We start from the raw sequence: 21,529 nt of genomic DNA on the forward strand, positions 1-21,529 counted from the left end.
AGCAGGAATCCCCCCTAGACATTAACGAGCAGCAGTGGGACAGGGGGCCCCTGAAGCACCTGCTATTGTGTTTTTCACCACGGCTGTTTTCCCGCCATTGGGAGGTGAACGCCATCTTGGGGACAGACTCTTTCACAAAGAAGCACCCCCATGACATGGGTATACCTGAGGTTCTTGGTGCACTTGTTTATTGACTTGCTCTCCCACCCCCCTTTTATTAGTAACATAGTTAGTAAGGCCGAAAAAAGACATTTGTCCATCCAGTTCAGCCTATATTCCATCATAATAAATACCCAGATCTACGTCCTTCTACAGAACCTAATAATTGTATGATACAATATTGTTCTGCTCCAGGAAGACATCCAGGCCTCTCTTGAACCCCTCGACTGAGTTCGCCATCACCACCTCCTCAGGCAAGCAATTCCAGATTCTCACTGCCCTAACAGTAAAGAATCCTCTTCTATGTTGGTGGAAAAACCTTCTCTCCTCCAGACGCAAAGAATGCCCCCTTGTGCCCGTCACCTTCCTTGGTATAAACAGATCCTCAGCGAGATATTTGTATTGTCCCCTTATATACTTATACATGGTTATTAGATCGCCCCTCAGTCGTCTTTTTTCTAGACTAAATAATCCTAATTTCGCTAATCTATCTGGGTATTGTAGTTCTCCCATCCCCTTTATTAATTTTGTTGCCCTCCTTTGTACTCTCTCTAGTTCCATTATATCCTTCCTGAGCACCGGTGCCCAAAACTGGACACAGTACTCCATGTGCGGTCTAACTAGGGATTTGTACAGAGGCAGTATAATGCTCTCATCATGTGTATCCAGACCTCTTTTAATGCACCCCATGATCCTGTTTGCCTTGGCAGCTGCTGCCTGGCACTGGCTGCTCCAGGTAAGTTTATCATTAACTAGGATCCCCAAGTCCTTCTCCCTGTCAGATTTACCCAGTGGTTTCCCGTTCAGTGTGTAATGGTGATATTGATTCCCTCTTCCCATGTGTATAACCTTACATTTATCATTGTTAAACCTCATCTGCCACCTTTCAGCCCAAGTTTCCAACTTATCCAGATCCATCTGTAGCAGAATACTATCTTCTCTTGTATTAACTGCTTTACATAGTTTTGTATCATCTGCAAATATCGATATTTTACTGTGTAAACCTTCTACCAGATCATTAATGAATATGTTGAAGAGAACAGGTCCCAATACTGACCCCTGCGGTACCCCACTGGTCACAGCGACCCAGTTAGAGACTATACCATTTATAACCACCCTCTGCTTTCTATCACTAAGCCAGTTACTAACCCATTTACACACATTTTCCCCCAGACCAAGCATTCTCATTTTGTGTACCAACCTCTTGTGCGGCACGGTATCAAACGCTTTGGAAAAATCGAGATATACCACGTCCAATGACTCACCGTGGTCCAGTCTATAGCTTACCTCTTCATAAAAACTGATTAGATTGGTTTGACAGGAGCGATTTCTCATAAACCCATGCTGATATGGAGTTACACAGTTATTCTCATTGAGATAATCCAGAATAACATCCCTCAGAAACCCTTCAAATATTTTACCAACAATAGAGGTTAGACTTACTGGCCTATAATTTCCAGGTTCACTTTTAGAGCCCTTTTTGAATATTGGCACCACATTTGCTATGCGCCAGTCCTGCGGAACAGACCCTGTCGCTATAGAGTCACTAAAAATAAGAAATAATGGTTTATCTATTACATTACTTAGTTCTCTTAGTACTCGTGGGTGTATGCCATCCGGACCCGGAGATTTATCTATTTTAATCTTATTTAGCCGGTTTCGCACCTCTTCTTGGGTTAGATTGGTGACCCTTAATATAGGGTTTTCATTGTTTCTTGGGATTTCACCTAGCATTTCATTTTCCACCGTGAATACCGTGGAGAAGAAGGTGTTTAATATGTTAGCTTTTTCCTCGTCATCTACAACCATTCTTTCCTCACTATTTTTTAAGGGGCCTACATTTTCAGTTTTTATTCTTTTACTATTGATATAGTTGAAGAACAGTTTGGGATTAGTTTTACTCTCCTTAGCAATGTGCTTCTCTGTTTCCTTTTTGGCAGCTTTAATTAGTTTTTTAGATAAAGTATTTTTCTCCCTATAGTTTTTTAGAGCTTCAATGGTGCCATCCTGATTTAGTAGTGCAAATGCTTTCTTTTTACTGTTAATTGCCTGTCTTACTTCTTTGTTTAGCCACATTGGGTTTTTCCTATTTCTAGTCCTTTTATTCCCACAAGGTATAAACCGCTTACACTGACTATTTTTAGGATGTTCTTAAACATTTCCCATTTATTATCTGTATTCTCATTTCTGAGGATATTGTCCCAGTCTACCAGATTAAGGGCATCTCTAAGCTGGTCAAACTTTGCCTTCCTAAAGTTCAGTGTTTTTGTGACTCCCTGACAAGTCCCCCTAGTAAAAGACAGGTGAAACTGTACAATATTGTGGTCGCTATTTCCTAGATGCCCGACCACCTGCAGATTTGTTATTCTGTCAGGTCTATTAGATAGTATTAGGTCTAAAAGTGCTGCTCCTCTGGTTGGATTCTGCACCAATTGTGAAAGATAATTTTTCTTGGTTATTAGCAGAAACCTGTTGCCTTTATGGGTTTCACAGGTTTCTGTTTCCCAGTTAATATCCGGGTAGTTAAAGTCCCCCATAACCAGGACCTCATTATGGGTTGCAGCTTCATCTATCTGCTTTAGAAGTAGACTTTCCATGCTTTCTGTTATATTTGGGGGTTTGTAACAGACCCCAATGAGAATTTTGTTACCATTTTTCCCTCCATGAATTTCAACCCATATGGACTCAACATCCTCATTCCCTTCGCTAATATCCTCCCTTAAAGTGGACTTTAGACAAGACTTTACATAGAGACAAACCCCTCCTCCTCTCCGATTTTTACGATCCTTTCTAAACAGACTGTAACCCTGTAAGTTAACTGCCCAGTCATAGCTTTCATCTAACCATGTCTCGGTTATTCCCACTATGTCAAAGTTACCTGTAGATATTTCTGCTTCTAGTTCTTCCATCTTGTTTGTCAGGCTTCTGGCGTTTGCGAGCATGCAGTTTAGAGGATTTTGTTTTGTTCCAATCTCCTCACTGTGGATTGTTTTAGAAATGTTCTTACCTCCCTTCTGAGTATGTTTTCCTGGGTCGTCTTTGTTCGAGTCTAATGTTTTTCTTCCCGTCCCCTCTTCTTCTAGTTTAACGCCCTCCTGATGAGTGTAGCGAGTCTTCTGGCGAATGTGTGTTTCCCAGGTTTGTTGAGGTGTAGTCCGTCTCTGGCGAGGAGTCCATCATACCAGTAATTCACACCGTGGTCCAGGAATCCAAATCCTTGTTGTCTGCACCATCGTCTTAGCCAGTTGTTTGCATCAAGGATCCTGTTCCATCTCCTGGTGCCATGCCCGTCTACTGGAAGGATAGAAGAAAAAACTACCTGTGCATCCAGTTCCTTTACTTTCTTCCCCAACTCTTCAAAGTCCTTGCAGATTGTCGGTAGGTCCTTCCTTGCCGTGTCATTGGTGCCAACATGTATCAGAAGAAATGGGTGGACGTCCTTGGAGCTGAAGAGCTTTGGTATCCTATCGGTCACATCCTTGATCATCGCACCTGGAAGGCAGCATACTTCTCTTGCAGTTATGTCCGGTCTGCAGATGGCTGCTTCGGTGCCTCTCAGTAGTGAGTCTCCCACCACCACCACTCTTCGTTGCTTCTTGGCTGTACTTTTTGCTGTCACTTGTTGCTGTGTGCCCTTTTCTTTTTTGCTTGCTGGTATTGCTTCATTCTTAGGTGTGCCATCTTCATCCTCTACAAAGATTTGATATCGGTTCTTCAGTTGTGTGGTTGGTGATTTCTCCATGGTCTTCTTGCTTCTTTTGGTCACATGCTTCCACTCATCTGCTTTTGGAGGTTCTCTGACACTTTTTGCACCTTCTGTGACCAGTAGAGATGCTTCTGTTCTGTCTAGAAAGTCTTCATTCTCTTTGAGTTTCAAAGTTGCTATTCTTTCTTCCAGACCCCGCACCTTTTCTTCTAAAAGGGCCACTAGTCTACACTTCTGACAGGTGAAATTGGATTCTTCTTCTGGTCGATCTGTGAACATGTAGCACATGCTGCAGCTCACCATGTAGGTTGTCACATCTGCCATGTTGCTCCTAGATCCTGCTGACTTGCTGTGTGTTTTCCTTCTTGTGTAATCTACTCAGCCAAGCTCTCTTGCAATAATGTCCTACAGGCAAAAATTCGCGCGCCGAATTTTTTTTTTTTTTCTGAAGAAGCGCTGCAGTCACTTTGCCATTGTCTCACATCAGGTCATTATTGTGCCTTTATTATATTAATACTGGAAATCAATTATCAGCATATCATCTAATAGACCTGCATTTTACAAACTTAGATCTCTGGCGGCACCTAGTGCTGGAACTGATATTAACAGCTAGAGGTTCTCCCTCTCCTTGTCTGAGGCACTGTACATGCTCCCCACAATTCTAGGAACATAAACGCATGCACCTCGGGGGGGGGGGGGGGGGGGGGGGGCCTGCTGATGGAGGGCCACAACTAATGTGGTGATTACTGCACCCCCATGTTCCCCTAAATATCTCCATGGGCAATCAATAGCAGCAGACATTTATGGGTAGAACCAAAAAGACTTCTGGACAACCCACAAACTTACATGATGGACCTCTCCTGGAGGACATGGAACGGTTCCTAAACCAGCCACTCCAAACAAGGAACACGAGATCAACAATGTCGCAAGCCTCGCATAAAAATAACTCTTCAAAAGAGTCACAGGCCTCACATGCCTCTCCTACAAAATCAACAGACAACAGTAAAGGAGATAAAGATTTGTCTGAAGACATGAATATAGCCGAGCTAAGAAAATACATTAAAGCTCTCCCGACAAAAACAGACTTAGAGGGCTTTGCTTGCAGGCTTGAGAACTCGTACAAAAAGGAGATACATAACCTGCAGATGGAATTCACATCGCGTATAGAGGACGTGGAGAAAGCGCAAGAAGATATCTCACAAGAACTACAGGCGCACAGAGAAATCTTAATGGATCATACTATGAAACTGGAGGAAATGTCATCTGGTCTTGAGGACTTGGAAAACCGCAGCAGGCGTAACAACATCCGTATACGTGGCCTCCCGGAATCCGTCAGTCCTCAGGATTTAGACCGCACAGTTCAGAAAATATTTCTAGATATTCTTGGCGACTGTGAAGACAACACCATTGAATTTGACAGGATTCATAGATCTCTTGGTCCTAGACCCACGTCTGATTCACGTCCTAGAGATGTCATCTGCAGGGTGCATTACTTCAGAACCAAGGAAGCCATCATGATGGCCTCTAGGAAAAAGTTATCTCTCCAGTTTGAAGGCCAACCAATTCTACTCTTGTCTGACCTATCCAGACGTACCCTATTTTTGCGCAAAGCCTTGAAACCCCTGTTGGCGGTTATCAAAGAGAGAGATATCCCCTATAGATGGGGGTTTCCTTTCCAACTAACGGCATTCAAAGGTGGCAAAAGCGCATATTTTCGTCGGATTGGGGACCTGGCTAACTTCCTAGGAACATTTGAACTCCCGTTAATAGATCTTCCAGATTGGCCTTTAACCCCAACACTTCCAGACGCCCCTCCAAAGTGGCTCAAGGTCCCTCATCCCAAGAAACGGCACACCAATGAGGTTCCTTCTGACCCTCCATGAAGTCTTTTGCTTTTATCCCTATTTTTTTTTTCTCTAGTTCTAACTAGTTCCTGTTTATTATTGTAATATGTTTAGTTGCTCTGCTTCAATTAACTAAGCCCTATGTTAACCTATTGTTGACTGGCCGAATCTCCTAGTCGGACTGACGGATTTATTGTGGGTCTGCCATGGGGGTTTGGTCTTAACCTCTGAACATTCGAGCATGTGGTATTGTGAATGTCATTACTGCTTATTAATATGCGAGACACCTTGACCATGCTTGGGTTATTGTTATCATTATTATTATTCTGTTTTGTTTAGACACTATATATTTGTAAGCTCTTGCTCATGGGACCTATCAAGCCCACGGGGAGGTGGGGGGGTCAGTGCTCTCCTCGGCTTTCTTTCTCCGTTTGAGGTGCACGGGTTGGGGGAGGGAATTTTCTCTTCCCCTTCTTTATGCCCCAACCTCACAAATGCAGGACCAGATTCGATGCTTCAGCCTTGACGCACTTCTCTCTATGTTCTTCATGTTCTATTACTCTTTCTTTACCCTACCCTTTTCCCCTCTCCCCCATTGTTCTCTCCCTATCACACTTGGCTGTCTTGTGTTTCAGCGGACGGGGCGCATGATGCTACGAGAGGCTGTTGAGATCTTAGATTATGGATAAAATCAAATTTTGCTCCTTTAACGTAAAGGGGCTAAATATCCCAGAAAAAAGAAGGCGGGTCTTATTCGATAGCCATAAACAACAGGTCTCTGTGTTACTGCTCCAAGAGACACATTTCAAAACTGGAGTAGTACCGCACTGTATCACGAAAAATTATCCTAAATGGTATCATAGCCCAAATCCATATTCCAAATCAAAAGGTGTTTCAATAGCTTTCCACAAATCATTCATGCCTGAGATCCTTGATTCTTTAATCGACAAAAATGGTAGATATATCTTCCTACTTATCACATGGGCAACACATAAACTTGTAATAGCTAATGTATATTTCCCAAACCAAGGGCAACAGAACTTTGGAGCTGACTGCAAAAGACGCCTTGAGGAGTTTGCTGGCTCCTCTCCTGTGATACTTGGAGGCGACTTTAACATCCCAATGAACCCTGCGGTGGATGTCTCCTCGGGTAAGTCCTCCTATTCTTCATCTTCTATTAATAAAATAAAATCCCAGTTGCACAGTTTGAGAATGGTTGACGTCTGGAGGGTTCTTAACCCTACAACCAGGGACTATAGCTTCTTCTCGAAAATCCATAATACTTACAGCAGAATAGACTATTTTTTTGTTTCACATAGGCTACTTGATTTACAGGTAAAGGCAGACGTGGGGTCGATACTATGGTCGGATCATGCACCTATTTACTTATCAATCTCACTTCATGCGGCCTTGAGACCGGGTTTCTCCTGGCGTCTGAATGAGAACCTGCTCCAGGATCCCATATGTAAATCCGAGATTGAACAGACAATCGCGGACTTCATGGTCGATCACGAGGAGGACACCACGTCTCCCACTGTGAAATGGGAGGGTTTGAAAACTGTAGTGAGAGGTGTTCTCATCTCCCATGGTGCCCGGTTGAAAAAAGAAAAAGCAGCAGAAATAATTAACTTAACAGAGCAAATCCATCATCTAGAAAACCAACATAAACGAGATCTTGAGGCCAGTACATTTGCTCAGCTCTCCTCAGTTAGGCAAAAACTGTTGACTATTATTGATCAAAAATCCAAGTGTCTTAGGGAGAGACTCAGGAGTCGCTTCTACCAACTAGGCAATAAAAGTAGTAAACTTTTAGCCAGAGCACTCAACCAACGTAATACCAATACATACATCCCTTTTATTAAAAACAAAGAAGGGGAAAAAAGTGTTCAACACTAGAGATATTCTTTACAACTTCAGCGAATATTACAAATCCCTATATAATATAGCAGGACACTATAAAGATGCACCATTACAATTTCTCCGTAATAAAATTAAATCATACTTACAGGAACACAAATTACCCATACTGCCTGAGGACGATATAGCTGATCTTGAAAGGGAATTCTCAATGGAAGAGGTTTCTGAAACCATTTGCGCCTTAAAACAAGGAAAGAGTCCAGGCCCTGATGGGTTTTCAGCAGGCTTCTACAAGTCGTTCAACACACTGCTTAGTCCAATATTCCTAGAAGCTTGTAACTCTGTCTCTTGGGGGTTCTTTCCCTACACAGGCACTTACTGCCCACATCACGGTGCTTCCCAAACCCGGTAAAGACCTTTCTATATGTAATAATTATCGCCCGATCTCCTTGATAAATCTTGATATGAAAATATATGCGAAAATGCTAGCAAATAGATTATGCCCTCTCTTGCCAAAACTAATAAATCAGGATCAGGTAGGCTTTGCCCCAGGACGAGAGGCGAGGGACAACACAATCCGAACTATCTCTCTACTTGACAGGGTGGGCAGGGAGGGGGATCCCCTGTGCATTATGTCAAATGACGCTGAAAAAGCTTTTGACCGGGTTCATTGGGAATTTATTTTTCAGACCCTAGAGGAAATTGGCTTAAAGGAAAATATGCTACGTAGAATCTCCGCTTTATATACCTCTCCCAATGCCCAGGTCAAGGTCAACGGCGCACTTTCAAATGTGTTCCCGGTCAGAAATGGTACAAGGCAGGGGTGCCCACTCTCTCCCCTCTTATATATATTAACAATGGAGCATTTAGCTATGGCATTAAGAAATAACCCCTCAATTAAAGGGATAAAATTACGTTCCGAATAACACAAGCTAGCACTTCTTGCAGATGATATCCTTCTATATATCACCTCTCCATCTACGAGCATACCAAACATCATCTCGGAACTACACAAATTCGTCCTCCTTAGTAATTTTAAAATAAACTCCCACAAATCCGAAATCTTAAACATTTCAATACAACTCCCCTTGGTTGACCAATTAAGGACATGCTTTCCATTCAAATGGCGTTTTGACTTCCTCACCTACTTGGGCATTAAAATTACAGGCCAGACATCCAAATTGTTTGAGGCTAATTTTACAACGGCCTTGCAAAGAATCAACTTAGACCTAGAAAAATGGCATAGGCTCCAGTTATCTTGGCTGGGCAGGATTAACGCAGTTAAAATGGACCTCTTACCACGCCTCCTATATTTCTTTCAAACAATACCTTTATACCTACCAGCTTCTTTCTTTTCTCGCCTCAAACAAATAATCACCCGGTTTATATGGTCTCACAGTCGGGCTCGCATTTCATACACGTTATTAAGCAGATCCAAGCTGACGGGTGGCCTGGGCCTCCCGGATCTTGCGATTTACAGTTATGCATCAATAGGAGCATGTATCCTGGACCTCTACCACAGCAAAAATAGCAAAAAATGGGTAAAGCTAGAAAATGATCTTAATGGCTGTGATCCTCAGGTTGTTCTCTGGTCTGGGGGTAAGGGGAGGGGGCCAGGTGTCCACATACCCTTTCTCACACGAAACATATTACTACTTATTAAAAATAGACACAAAGACCTTCAGATCACAACCTTCCCGGGCCCTTTGATTCCAATCTATGACAATCCTGCCTTCCCCGCGGGGCTACACAGAGAGATGTACCTAAACAAGATGAAAGACTCCAAACCCATTCTTCATGACTATTTAAATGAATCTGGAATGAAATCCCTTCAGGAACCATTTCCGGAGGACGAAGCACCCCCTGCTGATTGGTTTTTCTACGAACAACTTAAAAGTTTTATTTACGTGATCTCTAAACAAACCAATATTGGCAGGCCGTTAACTCCTTTTGAGATGCTTTGCACATCAATAAGCCCTCCGGATCATACTGTCTCACTACTATATAAAACTTTCCAGGGAGGGCTTCGCTGCGGGGTTCGCCACTGTTTTTCTCAAAATGGGAGGGCGATCTGGGAAGGCCCTTATCACCGGAAGACAGGGAGAAAATCCTTCTCTTCACGTTTAGGTCGTCATTATGCGCGGTGTCACAGGAGAGGAGCTATAAGATTCTGACAAGATGGTACAGATGTCCCTCTATGGTGCATGCAGTGTTCCCCACGACTCCTGACACCTGTTGGAGATGCTTAAGGGAGATAGGCTCTTATATGCATATTTGGTGGGATTGCCCCCCCATAAATGACCTGTGGTTGACCGTCTTTGAACTTCATAATAAGTTGTCTATCACACAGATCCAACCCTCAGCAAGCCTAGCGCTATTGTCCCTATGTGACCTGTCGATATCTCGGTTTAAGAGGGGCATCCTCAGACACCTTCTCACTGCAGTCAGGAACCTGATCCCACGCTTTTGGAAACAGGAACAATTTCCTTCACGTGCGGAGTTTGTGGCAGAGCTCAATGACATTTATAGAATGGAGCGGTTGATCAATCAGTCTCCAGGCAATGTAGACAAAACTTACAATACATGGGCTCCCTGGATAGCTTTTAGGGAAACTCCTGATCTGGATCTCTGGATTTCTAGAACCTGATGTGCTACGTGGCTCGACCTCGTTCATTACTGGATCATTTTTCAGCTTGCGCCCCGGCTGCTGGGGCGGGATGGCGGCCGTGATCTTTTCCAGCACATTCCACTCCCCCACCCATTCCTCTCCTCTTCTCTCTATCCCCCTCCCTCTTCTTTTTCTTACTTTCTTTGTCTTCTCCTTATTTAGTTTGAATGAACATTGTGATTCTCGAATAATCATAAAAAGATTTAGTAATGGTTATCAACTATTCCTGTTGTTCCTTATTGTTAATACTTTATAATACCAACATAACCAATGGTATCATCTACCAGAATGTTACATTGCAAGATTCATGGTGAGGTGATATCGTATCACTTGATTAACTTGTAACTCTGACTAGTATCCTGTTGATTTATTTGATTGTACCGTTCACCTGTATTTTTTCTGCTCTCATCAATAAACTTGATTTATACAAAAATCGGCAATCAAGATCTTGTTTCCAGGCTGATACATGAGTGTCTTAGACTTAGGGCTCATCTCCACTTGTGTGAGAAAAAAACGGTCCGATCCACGGACCGAAAAAACTGATGTAACGTCTGCGAGTGTCATGCGATTTTTTTTTTTTTTTTTTATCGCAACATCCGTATGACATCCGTATTGCTGTCCGATTTTTACGCACCCGTGTCCTTTGAAAAGCCGGTAATTCAGCGCAGAGTACAGTAAAATCACACTGACAGGTTAGATTAGAGTAGATATATACACATAGAATAGGTATATATACATATATGTCAGGGAGACATATATATATATATATATATATATATATATATTTAATGCAGCGCTAGATAGCTTTAAAGCTGGTAATTCAATTACCAGCTTTTGCTTTCTCCTTCCTAAACCCGACATGATTTGAGACCTGGTTTACATACAGTAAACCATCTCATTTCACCATTTTTTTTGCATATTCCACACTACTAATGTCAGTAGTGTGTGTATATGCAAAATTTGGGCATTCTAGCTATTATATTTAAGGGTTAAATGGCGGAAAAAATTGGCGTGGGCTCCCGCGCAATTTTCTCCGCCAGAGTAGTAAAGCTAGTGACTGAGGGCAGATATTAATAGCCTGGAGAGGGTCCATGGTTATTGCCCCTCCCTGGCTAAAAACATAAACAGAGGGTGCTACTAGCACAGAAAGGGTTCTCTGGCCTTGGTAGCTACCCTGATGCAGAGTAGGAAGCCTTAAACAACTAGGATATACAGCAGGATATGGGCTAAGTTTTAAGCTTTTTCAGGGCAGTTTGTTGGTGGTACGATCCCAATCACAATATATTAGAGTTCCTTCAGAGAGGGTATGGAAATGGGCCTAGCCACCAGCACCTTTTAAAGTGCAGGTATCCGCCTTAACAGCCCTATATAACTATAACCTGTCCGTTGATAGATGGGTGGCTAGGTTCCTTAAACCATGCCAGAGGTCAAGTCCTATGCCAGCTCCAAAAATGCATCCATGGGACTTAAATCTAGTTCTGGAAGCCTTAACAAGATCGCTCTTTGAGCCCTTACATGAAGTATCAGATGAAATACTAACACTAAAAACAGTGATACTAGTGGCCCTGACGTCAGCCCACAGGGTTAGTGATTTACAGGCTCTATCTATTAATCATCCTTTTATGCAGGTATCAGATGATAGTGGTTTTGAGGCCAAATCCAACATCTACCCAAAGTGGTCTCGACGTTTCATAGGAGTCAGGAGGTAGTTCTTCCCTCCTGTAGAAAATCAAAGACTGCAGAGGAACACAGACTTCCTATCCTTTGGGAGGAAAGTATTCCAAGCGATGATCCCTCCCTAGGGTGCTTTGATATATATAAATCTCTCAGGTGGTGCTGTCATGGGTGAAGGGGGGAAAAAAAAATCTTAGTTATGGAATTTTACAGAGCCCATGACAGCACCCTTATATTCCCTCCCCCTGCTTTGTCACTTGTGTTGTGCACTTTTAAGGGTGTTAAGAAGAATGTATTTGGTGATTGTTTTTACTGTCTGGAGGTCCTCATGTTTTCATAACAAACTGATTCGGAGGAGAGGTACCACCTTTTTTATTCAGTAGGTTTCCTGTCCTGGTGGGCGGATACCCCCTCTCAGGTGGTGCTGTCATGGGCTCTGTAAAATCCGGTAAGTAACTAAGATTTTTCACACAAGGACTTGTAGGTTTGGATTACTTTTTCCCTTAATAATAATAAAGACCTTCATTTTAAAAACTGCATTTTGTGTTTTACTTTTGTTATCTTTGGCTAATATCTAATTTTGTTTGGTGGTCTAAAATGTGACATACGCAAAATAGGAAATCAGGAAAGGGGTAAATACTTTCACACAACTGTGCATAGCCATGCTGAAGCACGGCAATCGGATCATTACGGGTTTCCTAGGGGGGACTATTGAAGATGGTAAACTTGTTTTTTTTTTTTTTTTTTTTTTTATTTGATAAAACAAGTTCACGTTATCCCCTTTTGCCACATTAAAAATAAACACATTAATTTGGTACCGCTAAGATCGGTCATTTCTGAACAATCAAAATGTAAAATAAGTTAATCCAATCGGTACACAGCATTGCAATAAAAAAAGTAAAATGCCAGAAATATATATATATATATATATATATATATATATATATATATATATATATATATATATATATATATATATATATATATATATATATATATATATATATATATATATATATATATATATCATAAAAAATTGGAACAGCACAATGCTCACCGGTGGGTGCCAGGCCTTCTGGGCAGATTGGTCCACTCATCTGCCCACATAAATACAAAAACCAACAAATGAAGGCAGCACTCCAAGTCTTCATGAAGGTAAAAAAAGGTGTCTTTTATTGAACCCACATCTCTGTGCGACGTTTCGGCTCACACTGAGCCTTTTTCAAGCAGTGAGTGTCATTAACAATAATGCTTATATAGGTATAATCTACATACATTTGCATATTTCATTGATAATTAAGCATAAAAACATGTATACATACATAGATCACACGCTGATCACACGCTGTCGGCTATGTATACATACATAGATCACACGCTGATCACACGCTGTCGGCCAATCCCAAACCTTCCCCAGTGAGTTTCTCTTAGCGCCTGCGCACTAGCCACATATCAGTGCCGAAGCGCTTCGGCACTGATATGTGGCTAGTGCGCAGGCGCTAAGAGAAACTCACTGGGGAAGGTTTGGGATTGGCCGACAGCGTGTGACACAGGGGAATGACGCTGTGACATGCGCAGTAGAGAAGAGAGGACGCCGAGAATGGCAGACGCAGTATCCTCCATGTGGTTTTCAACTCCTGTATGGCGGGGTAAGGAATGTAAACAAACATAGGACATATTATGAGAGGGATGGTTATTAATAAGAAATATGGATGAAATGAGTATAATAACAGTGAAGATGTTGGAATCTAGTAGCACTTTAGCACCATGCACGTTAGGAGATATGGATTGCACATATGAGATTATTTACACGAATCGTGATCTATGTATGTATACATGTTTTTATGCTTAATTATCAATGAAATATGCAAATGTATGTAGATTATACCTATATAAGCATTATTGTTAATGACACTCACTGCTTGAAAAAGGCTCAGTGTGAGCCGAAACGTCGCACAGAGATGTGGGTTCAATAAAAGACACCTTTTTTTACCTTCATGAAGACTTGGAGTGCTGCCTTCATTTGTTGGTTTTTATATATATATATATATATATATATATATATATATATATATATATATATATATATATATATATATATATATATATATATATATAATTTTTTTTTTTTGGCTGCTGCAACATTGCAAACAAAGGTTAACAGAACCTCTTATCTAACCCAAATGGTATAAATGTCAGCTCAGATTGCAAAATATTAGTACCCACAGCCTCAGATCCCCAAAAATGGACACGCTATGCATCATAGGAAGTGTTGACAAACGACTTTTGTCCAGCTTTTTTTCCCCTCACTAAAATAAAAAAAAAACTGGGGGGCGTGGCCTGTGCGTGATGTGAGCGGTCGTCTGAGGCAGGAGCTCCCGCTCGGTATTAGCTATATGCAGTATTGCAGCCTGTAAAATCGGAGTCCAGGTACCTGAAATTGGCAGGGAATCCGTGTCCGGTGTGGTGCCTGCGGATGTGTGCCTGCGGAGCAATGACCAGCAGAAAAAGCTCCAGGAGGGCGGCGGGGGAGCAGAAGAGAGACTCAAGATGGCGCCGGCCAGGAGGCAATGCTGTCAGAGGAGCCTGTGATGGCGAGGGAAGATTCTGGGAGAGCAGATGCAGCAGCCAGGCTGCAACTCTTTGCCCGACAGACGGAGGAGATCCAGAGCCCAGTGATGACAGGCAAGGTGAAAGATAAGCCTGTGGGGCACGGAGATATGGAGGAGGAGGGAGAAGACAGTGATGGCGGGTGTAGCACTGGAGTGAAGGAGGAGGAGAGCGGGGGAATCGCGAAAGGCTCTGTGCTATGCATTGCTGGAATGCAGATTCCTGAGGAGCCCACTCTGAAGGATGTGTTTAAGGTGGTTTTATACAGTCACAAGACTATCACCAATATGGCTGCGCAGATGGGGGTCCTTCAGGCAGAAATGTCCAAGATGCAACATTACTTGCACGTGACGAAAGGATGGGAGAGGCGGAAAACGTATTAGTGGCGCCGAGGACTGTATTGCTAAAGCGGATAAAGCTACAAAATGTATGAGTCCTGCTATTTCTGCCATACAAGCCAAAATGGATGACCTTGAAAATAGGTCCAGACGCAATAATGTTTGGCTGATTGGGGTGCCTGAAAAGACGGAAGGTGCGGCGCCAACAGAGTTCTTTGAAAAATGGTTATTAAACCATATTGGAGCCGACAAGTTATCTCTGATGTATGCTATTGGAAGAGCGCACCGCATTCATGCGTTCCCCCCCCCCCCCCCCCCCTGGGCCTCCCAGACAAGTGCTAGTCAAGGTCTTGCACTACCGGGACAGAGATGCCATTCTCAGATATGCCAGAGACTTTTCTATAGAGGTGCAGAAGCAGAGAGCCAAATTTGTCCATATCAAGAAGAGGCTGAGGGATATCGTCGTCACTTACTCGATGATGTACTTGGCCGAATTGAGAGTGGTCGCTGAAGGGAAAGTGCACTTCTTTACGGAGGATAAAGAGGCACTCGGATGGCTGGACAGCAACGAGCAACCTTTGCGTCAAGTGAAATTAAAGGGCAGTGGGATGATAGATCGGTTTGTTCTTATCCTTGTTTCTCTTTTACTGACACTTTTTTTTGGAGGGATCCATTGCCTTCTTCCCCCCCCCCCCCCCGGGTTTTGTGTTCTTATGAGGCGGGGTTGGGCTATTGTTGGATCTCGAGTTGAAATTTAAATAGGCTGCAATCCACAAGTCATGTGGGAGTCCCATTAGTTTGGGACAAATGGCGGGACTGTTGGACGGGGTTTACAGACTGTTCTGTTAGGAGGGGATGGAAGGATGGAATGGGGATTTGTTTGGGATGTTTCTCTTGTGTGGGGGGAGGGTTTTTTTTGGGGGGAAATATTTGTATAATGTACATCACCATGGTTACTGTGGTTGTGGCTTTGGCCGCAAATGGATGAAAGAATGTGGGATATGTACTGAGGAGGGAAAATGGCGGGAAGAATGAGAATTGTGAGTTGCAATGTCAGGGTTTTGGCGTCTGATGTGAAGTGGCAAGCTGTGTTTAAATTTTTGAACGATGCCAAGCCGTCAGTGATCTGTCTGCAGGAGACTCATATGGTGAAGGAGAGAATGCATTTTCTGGGCAAGAGATGGGTTCATGTGGGGTACCATGCCACATATTCAGCATATTCCAGGGGGGTCAGCATCCTCATCTGTGCAGGGGTACCTTTTGTGTATCACAAAGTGGTTTATAGATCAGTCGGATAGACTTGTATGTTTGCTTTGTAAATTGTACGGATGTCTGATGTGGCTGGTCTCAACTTATATTAACCCTCCATATTGTGGAAAGGTTATCTACATAGTTTTTGGAATACTGGAGGAGACACCCGGGATACCATTTTTGATAATAGGGGACTTTAACAATATTCCGGACCCACACTGGGATAGGGGGAGACTAGAGCCGTTGAAGATGGGTGATAATTGCACACCATTTGGTGACATCACGAGGGAAACTGCTCTGCATGATCTATGGAGGATTTCTCATCCTGGGGTGTACAAGTATTCCTGTGTTTCGTCCTCTTTCGCTTCTTTGTCAAGAATACATCTGGCCGGGGGCGTGGCCTGACTTCTGATGGTGCAGGTTGCGTAGTGTCGGAGCTCCATTCCCAGGACTCATAAAGCGGCACACAGCAGTGCACAGACGGTGCTTTCTCCTCCAGAACTCCCCACTCCTGCTCCTTACCGTTCGGTGAGTGTATGGGGAAATCTAAAGCCGGCGCAGGGGACCCTTCCAGGCGCATTGTGGACTTCTTTGCAGCCACCCCTCAGCAGCCTCAGAGGCCCAAGATGGCGCCGCTTTCTCCTAGGTCCTCCAGAGCTGCACGCCGAGGCTCTCAGTCTTCTGCCTCAAGCACAGCAGCGGCTGATCTCTCAGAGGCTCCAGTTACAGCAGCGCTGCTCAGAGACATGCTTGGTGACCTCCGTACCTCCCTGCAGGAGGATATGCGTTCCATGATGGCAGAGCTCAGGGGGGAGGTGGAGGAGCTGGGAGGCCGCACGGATCATCTTGAAAATAAAATGTCCGAACTGGTAGCTTCTCACAATGATTTGTGGGAAGCTCATGATAACCTGCAGCTGCTTGTTACCAAAACTCATGCTAAAACCCTGGATTTGGAAGACAGATCCAGGAGAAATAATGTGAAACTAAGAGGCATTGCTGAATCAATTGGGGCTGATGATCTCAGAGCCTTTCTACAAGACTTTATCACATCTATTCTCCCACTTTATTCCAAAGATGACGTTGTGATCGACCGTATTCATCGGATCCCTAAACCCTCAGGCCTTGACCCTGCGGTACCCAGAGATGTACTAGCTCGCATCCATTTTTTTGTTATGAAGGAGGAATTTCTGCAAGCACTAAGATCGAAGCAGTCGCTACCTGAACGATTTGCTACCATTGCAGTTTTCCCTGATCTGTCTCCAGGAACTCTAGCCCTCCGCAGGGCTTTTGCACCATACATCTCAATCCTGAGGGAAAAGGGTATATTATACCGCTGGGGTTTCCCCACCAAACTTTGCATTCGTAAAGACGGTTCATTTACCACGTGCCTATCCCCGTCGCAAGCAGCCAAGACCCTGTCCCAATGGGGTTTTGACCCTCCTGTGCCCACTCCTGCCTCTGCTTCCACCAAACCTGGAGGATCTGGTCCCCGGAGACGCCGTATTACCCCTGACTGGAAGGTCGCCTGAAGTGTCTATTTTAACCATTTCCTGGCTGGAAGAATTTATTTTTTCCTTTTTCCCGCTCAGTTCTAGTTCTTTTTCTTTTTTCTCTTTTTTTTTTGCTTGCTGAGTTTTTTGCTGAGGCTGGTTCCTGGCAGGACTCCGCTCAGCATATTGCCCCATTGGTGAACTGTTTTCTATTTTCACCTCAGACTCAGGATTTCCCTGGATGTTCCCTTGTTTAAATGTTTGGATTTTGTATGTTTGTTTTTCCCTTCTCCTCCTTCCCTCCCTCTCCCCCCTCCTTTCCCTCTTCCCCCCCCCCCTCATCGCAGATGGAGTTTGCGAGGTATCCCACGACATGTTTATGCTTTTTTTGTGGGTAATGGGTTTGCGTATCTTCAGCAAATTGTGTAAGGCTACGTTCACACTAGCGTTGCGCCGCCCTGCGTCGGCGACGCAACGCGCGACGCACAGAAAAACGCGCGCGTTTTGCGACGCGTGCGTCGTTTTTTTACGAAATCGGACGCAAGAAAAATGCAACTTGTAGCGTTTTCTTGCGTCCAACGCTAGCGTCTAAAACGACGCACGTGTCGGAAAACGCGTGCAAAAAGACGCACGCGTCCCCTATGTTAAACATAGGGGCGCGTCGCCGCTGCGTCGCCGACGCAACAGCGACGCGACGCTAATGTGAACGTAGCCTAACATATTACAATGAGTGTTTCTTTATATTCTATTAATGTTAACGGCCTCAACTCCCCTGGTAAGAGATCGATTGTCTGGCGTCAGCTCGCTAAATCCAAACACGATATTATATGCTTACAGGAGACTCATTTACTAGAACGGGACAATATAAGAATGTATTCGAATCTATACCCCCACCAATTTTTTGCGAATGGGAAGACCAAAAAGGCTGGGGTGGCAATTTTTTTTAGCAAGGCTAACTCTTTCCAGCTAATTAGTTCTACAGCCGACCCCGCGGGCAGATACATTATAATTTTATGTTTAATCAACAATACCCCTTACACCATTGCCTCTGTGTATGGCCCAAATTTTGGTCAGGTTAAATTTCTAAATAATTTATTTCAAATCTTAGGTAATTATCAGCATGGTCATAAATTAGTTGCCGGAGACTTCAACATTCCAGTATCCAAGAATCTAGACTGTTCATCGGCTGCTGTGGCTAGGGGTGATGCGGCCCAGCTGATTAGCTCCTACAATTTACACGATATCTGGAGATATCTCCATTGTAATGAGAGAGACTACACATTTTGGTCCCCTCGTCATGGTTCTTACAGTAGAATTGATTATATTTTAGTAATGATGTCGCTCTCCCTCACTGCATGTCTGCAAATATAGGTAATATCACTTGGTCTGATCATGCTCCTGTGTCAGTCTCCCTAGAAGACCCTCTTGCAATCAGACCCCCTTCACACTGGCACCTTAATGACCACCTTCTCTCTGAGCAAGCGAACTCTACACTAATTGAAAACTCTTTGCAGGAATTCTTTGCCTTTAATGACTCGGCGGATGTGCGTGAGGACTCCCTCTGGTTCGCTCACAAGGCAGTGGCTCGTGGCCTTTTCATTAAGATGGCTGCGACAGCTAAACGCAAGTATAACTTAAATCTTCAATCTGCCTTGGCTGAAGTGGCCCGGCTGGAGTCTTGCCACAAAGCCTGCCCCTCCCCTCAATTATTTTCCAATCTTTCTGATGCACGCCTGCGCCTTCGCCAGCTCCTCCTCCATAGAGCAGAAAATTCGCTCAGGAAATCGAAAGCCAAATTCTACTCCATGGGTGACAGGGCAGGCGCCTTACTAGCTAAACGCGTTAAAAAAAAAAAGAAGCCCAAACCAAAATTGCTTATCTTCTTAAGTCAGATGGTTCTCGGATTTACAACCCAATCCATATCGCTGAAGAATTTGCCTCATACTACTCCTCATTATATAACCTAGATTCTGACGTAAATACTCCTCAACCTTCTCAGGACTCAACGCTTTTTTGAATAAAGCGAATCTCCCCACTGTTAATCCGGAGCAGTTGTTGCTCCTTAACGGCCCTATAGAAGCAACTGAAATCTCCCAAATAATCAAAGAGGCCAAAAAACGCTCTGCCCCGGGTCCAGATGGCTTTTCCTTCTCATACTACTCTCATTTTCTCACTATCCTCTCTCCTTTTCTCATTCGTTTAACTACTGGCGCTCTATGGGTACTATTGAGAGAGAGGGTCTGGAGGCTTGTATTTCGACACTTCCTAAACCTGGGAAACCTATGACCTCTCCTGGCAATTTTCGTCCCATCGCCCTTCTAAATTGTGATGTAAAAATATATGCTAAGGTCTGGGCCAATAGGTTATTATCGGTGCTCCCATCCTTGGTTCACTCAGACCAGGTTGGGTTTGTCCCAGGTAGGCAAACTAGAGATGGTACGAGACGCTTGATCGACCTGCTGGATGTGGTGGAGAGGCGGAGCCTCCCCAGTGTGTTCCTATCTCTCGACGCGGAAAAGGCGTTCGATCGGGTGCACTGGGGCTATATAGCATCTACTTTGCACAAATTTGGTCTTACTGGCCAGATTTTTTCAGCTATTATGGCTTTGTATTCCAATCCTTGTGCCTCAGTTCGCTCAGCCGGCTTTAAATCCCGTATATTTTCTATTTCAAATGGGACCCGGCAGGGTTGCCCCCTCTCCCCCATCATCTTTGCTTTAGTCATGGAGCCCCTGGCGGCTGCGGTGAGGCAATGCCCTGACATTAGGGGGGTAATGGTGGGAAGTCAGGAGCACAAAATTGGCCTCTACGCCGACGATGTGGTGTTGTCTTGCTCTGCTCCTCTACAGTCACTATCTGCAGTGTCTTCCATTCTTACCCAATTTGCTGAAGCCTCCTATTATAAGCTAAATCTGTCCAAGTCCACAATTTTTCCCCTATTTATCTCTTCCTCTCTCCAACTTCAAATCCAAAATATTTACCCCTTTATATGGTCTCCGCTCGGATTCACTTATCTAGGTATTCAAATTACCCATATTAAAAACATTGTTCGCCTTAACTGTGATTCAACCCTCCACGAAATTAAAAAAGAAATTGACCAGCTTGCCTGCTCTCATCTATCCTGGATGGCTAGGATACAAACGTCTAAGATGTTAATTCTCCCTAAACTTATATATCTTTTTAGATGCCTCCCCTTCGCTATCCCCTCTAAGTACCTCTCTGCTTTTCAAGCAATTATTGACCGTTTTATTTGGAATAACAAGCCACATAGAATAAAACGCTCCCTAATGTCTCTCCCATATGCCAGGGGAGGTCTTGGTGCCCCTAATATCCACCTTTACCACAAAGCTGCTCTCCTAGACCCCCTTAAGATTTGGTGGGAGGGGAACTCCTCCCTCCAGTGGCTCCATATTGAGTCGTGCTTTGCCCCTAGGGGTTCCCTCAAACTTTTGCTGGAGATCTGTTTGCTCCAGCCGCCCAGTCGGAGCTCCCCTCTTAAAACAATTTGCTCCACCACTAAGGTTTGGACAGGTCTCTGCCCTACTTACCTCCCTTTTATATTTGACTACGTCTCTATTCAAGCATTAGAATACGCAATAGATGGTTTGTCTCTCTCTGCCTGGGGGGACTGCGGAATACACCGAGTGAATGATCTCTATAATGAGTCGGGCCTAAGATCATTTGCGGACCTCACTGCTCGCTATAACTTGCCTCCTAGGGCTTTTTTTCAGTATTTCCAAATTCGTAGCCCCCTTAAACATTGTAACTCCTTCGGTGTGGCCGTGTCCCCCCTGGGTATGGAGACCCCAATCCACAGATTTTTCAGACCAAACACGTGGATTGATCATTGCATTTCCATCATTTATAAATCCCTCCTCTCCCATGATTTCTCTGAGAGACTCCCATTTATGTCCACTTGGGAGGGTGCCCTT

The 21,529-nt window shown here is 43.9% G+C and overlaps 1 protein-coding gene across 17 annotated transcripts in view; it reads left to right on the forward strand.

Moving 5' to 3' along the window:
- ZDHHC14 (zinc finger DHHC-type palmitoyltransferase 14) overlaps nucleotides 1-21,529 on the forward strand; it is a 650,690-nt gene that overhangs the window by 31,187 nt on the left and 597,974 nt on the right. Inside the window, exon 3 of one of the 17 annotated variants that reach the window (XM_069769384.1) lies at nucleotides 6,740-6,859. The exons of the other annotated variants lie outside the window; for them this stretch is intronic. The gene's annotated coding sequence lies outside the window, so the exon portion shown is untranslated. The remainder of the gene's footprint in view (nucleotides 1-6,739; nucleotides 6,860-21,529) is intronic. 17 annotated transcript variants of the gene reach the window in all.

This window comes from Ranitomeya imitator, chromosome 5 (genome assembly GCF_032444005.1).
Source record: "Ranitomeya imitator isolate aRanImi1 chromosome 5, aRanImi1.pri, whole genome shotgun sequence".
Lineage (NCBI taxonomy): Eukaryota > Metazoa > Chordata > Amphibia > Anura > Dendrobatidae > Ranitomeya > Ranitomeya imitator.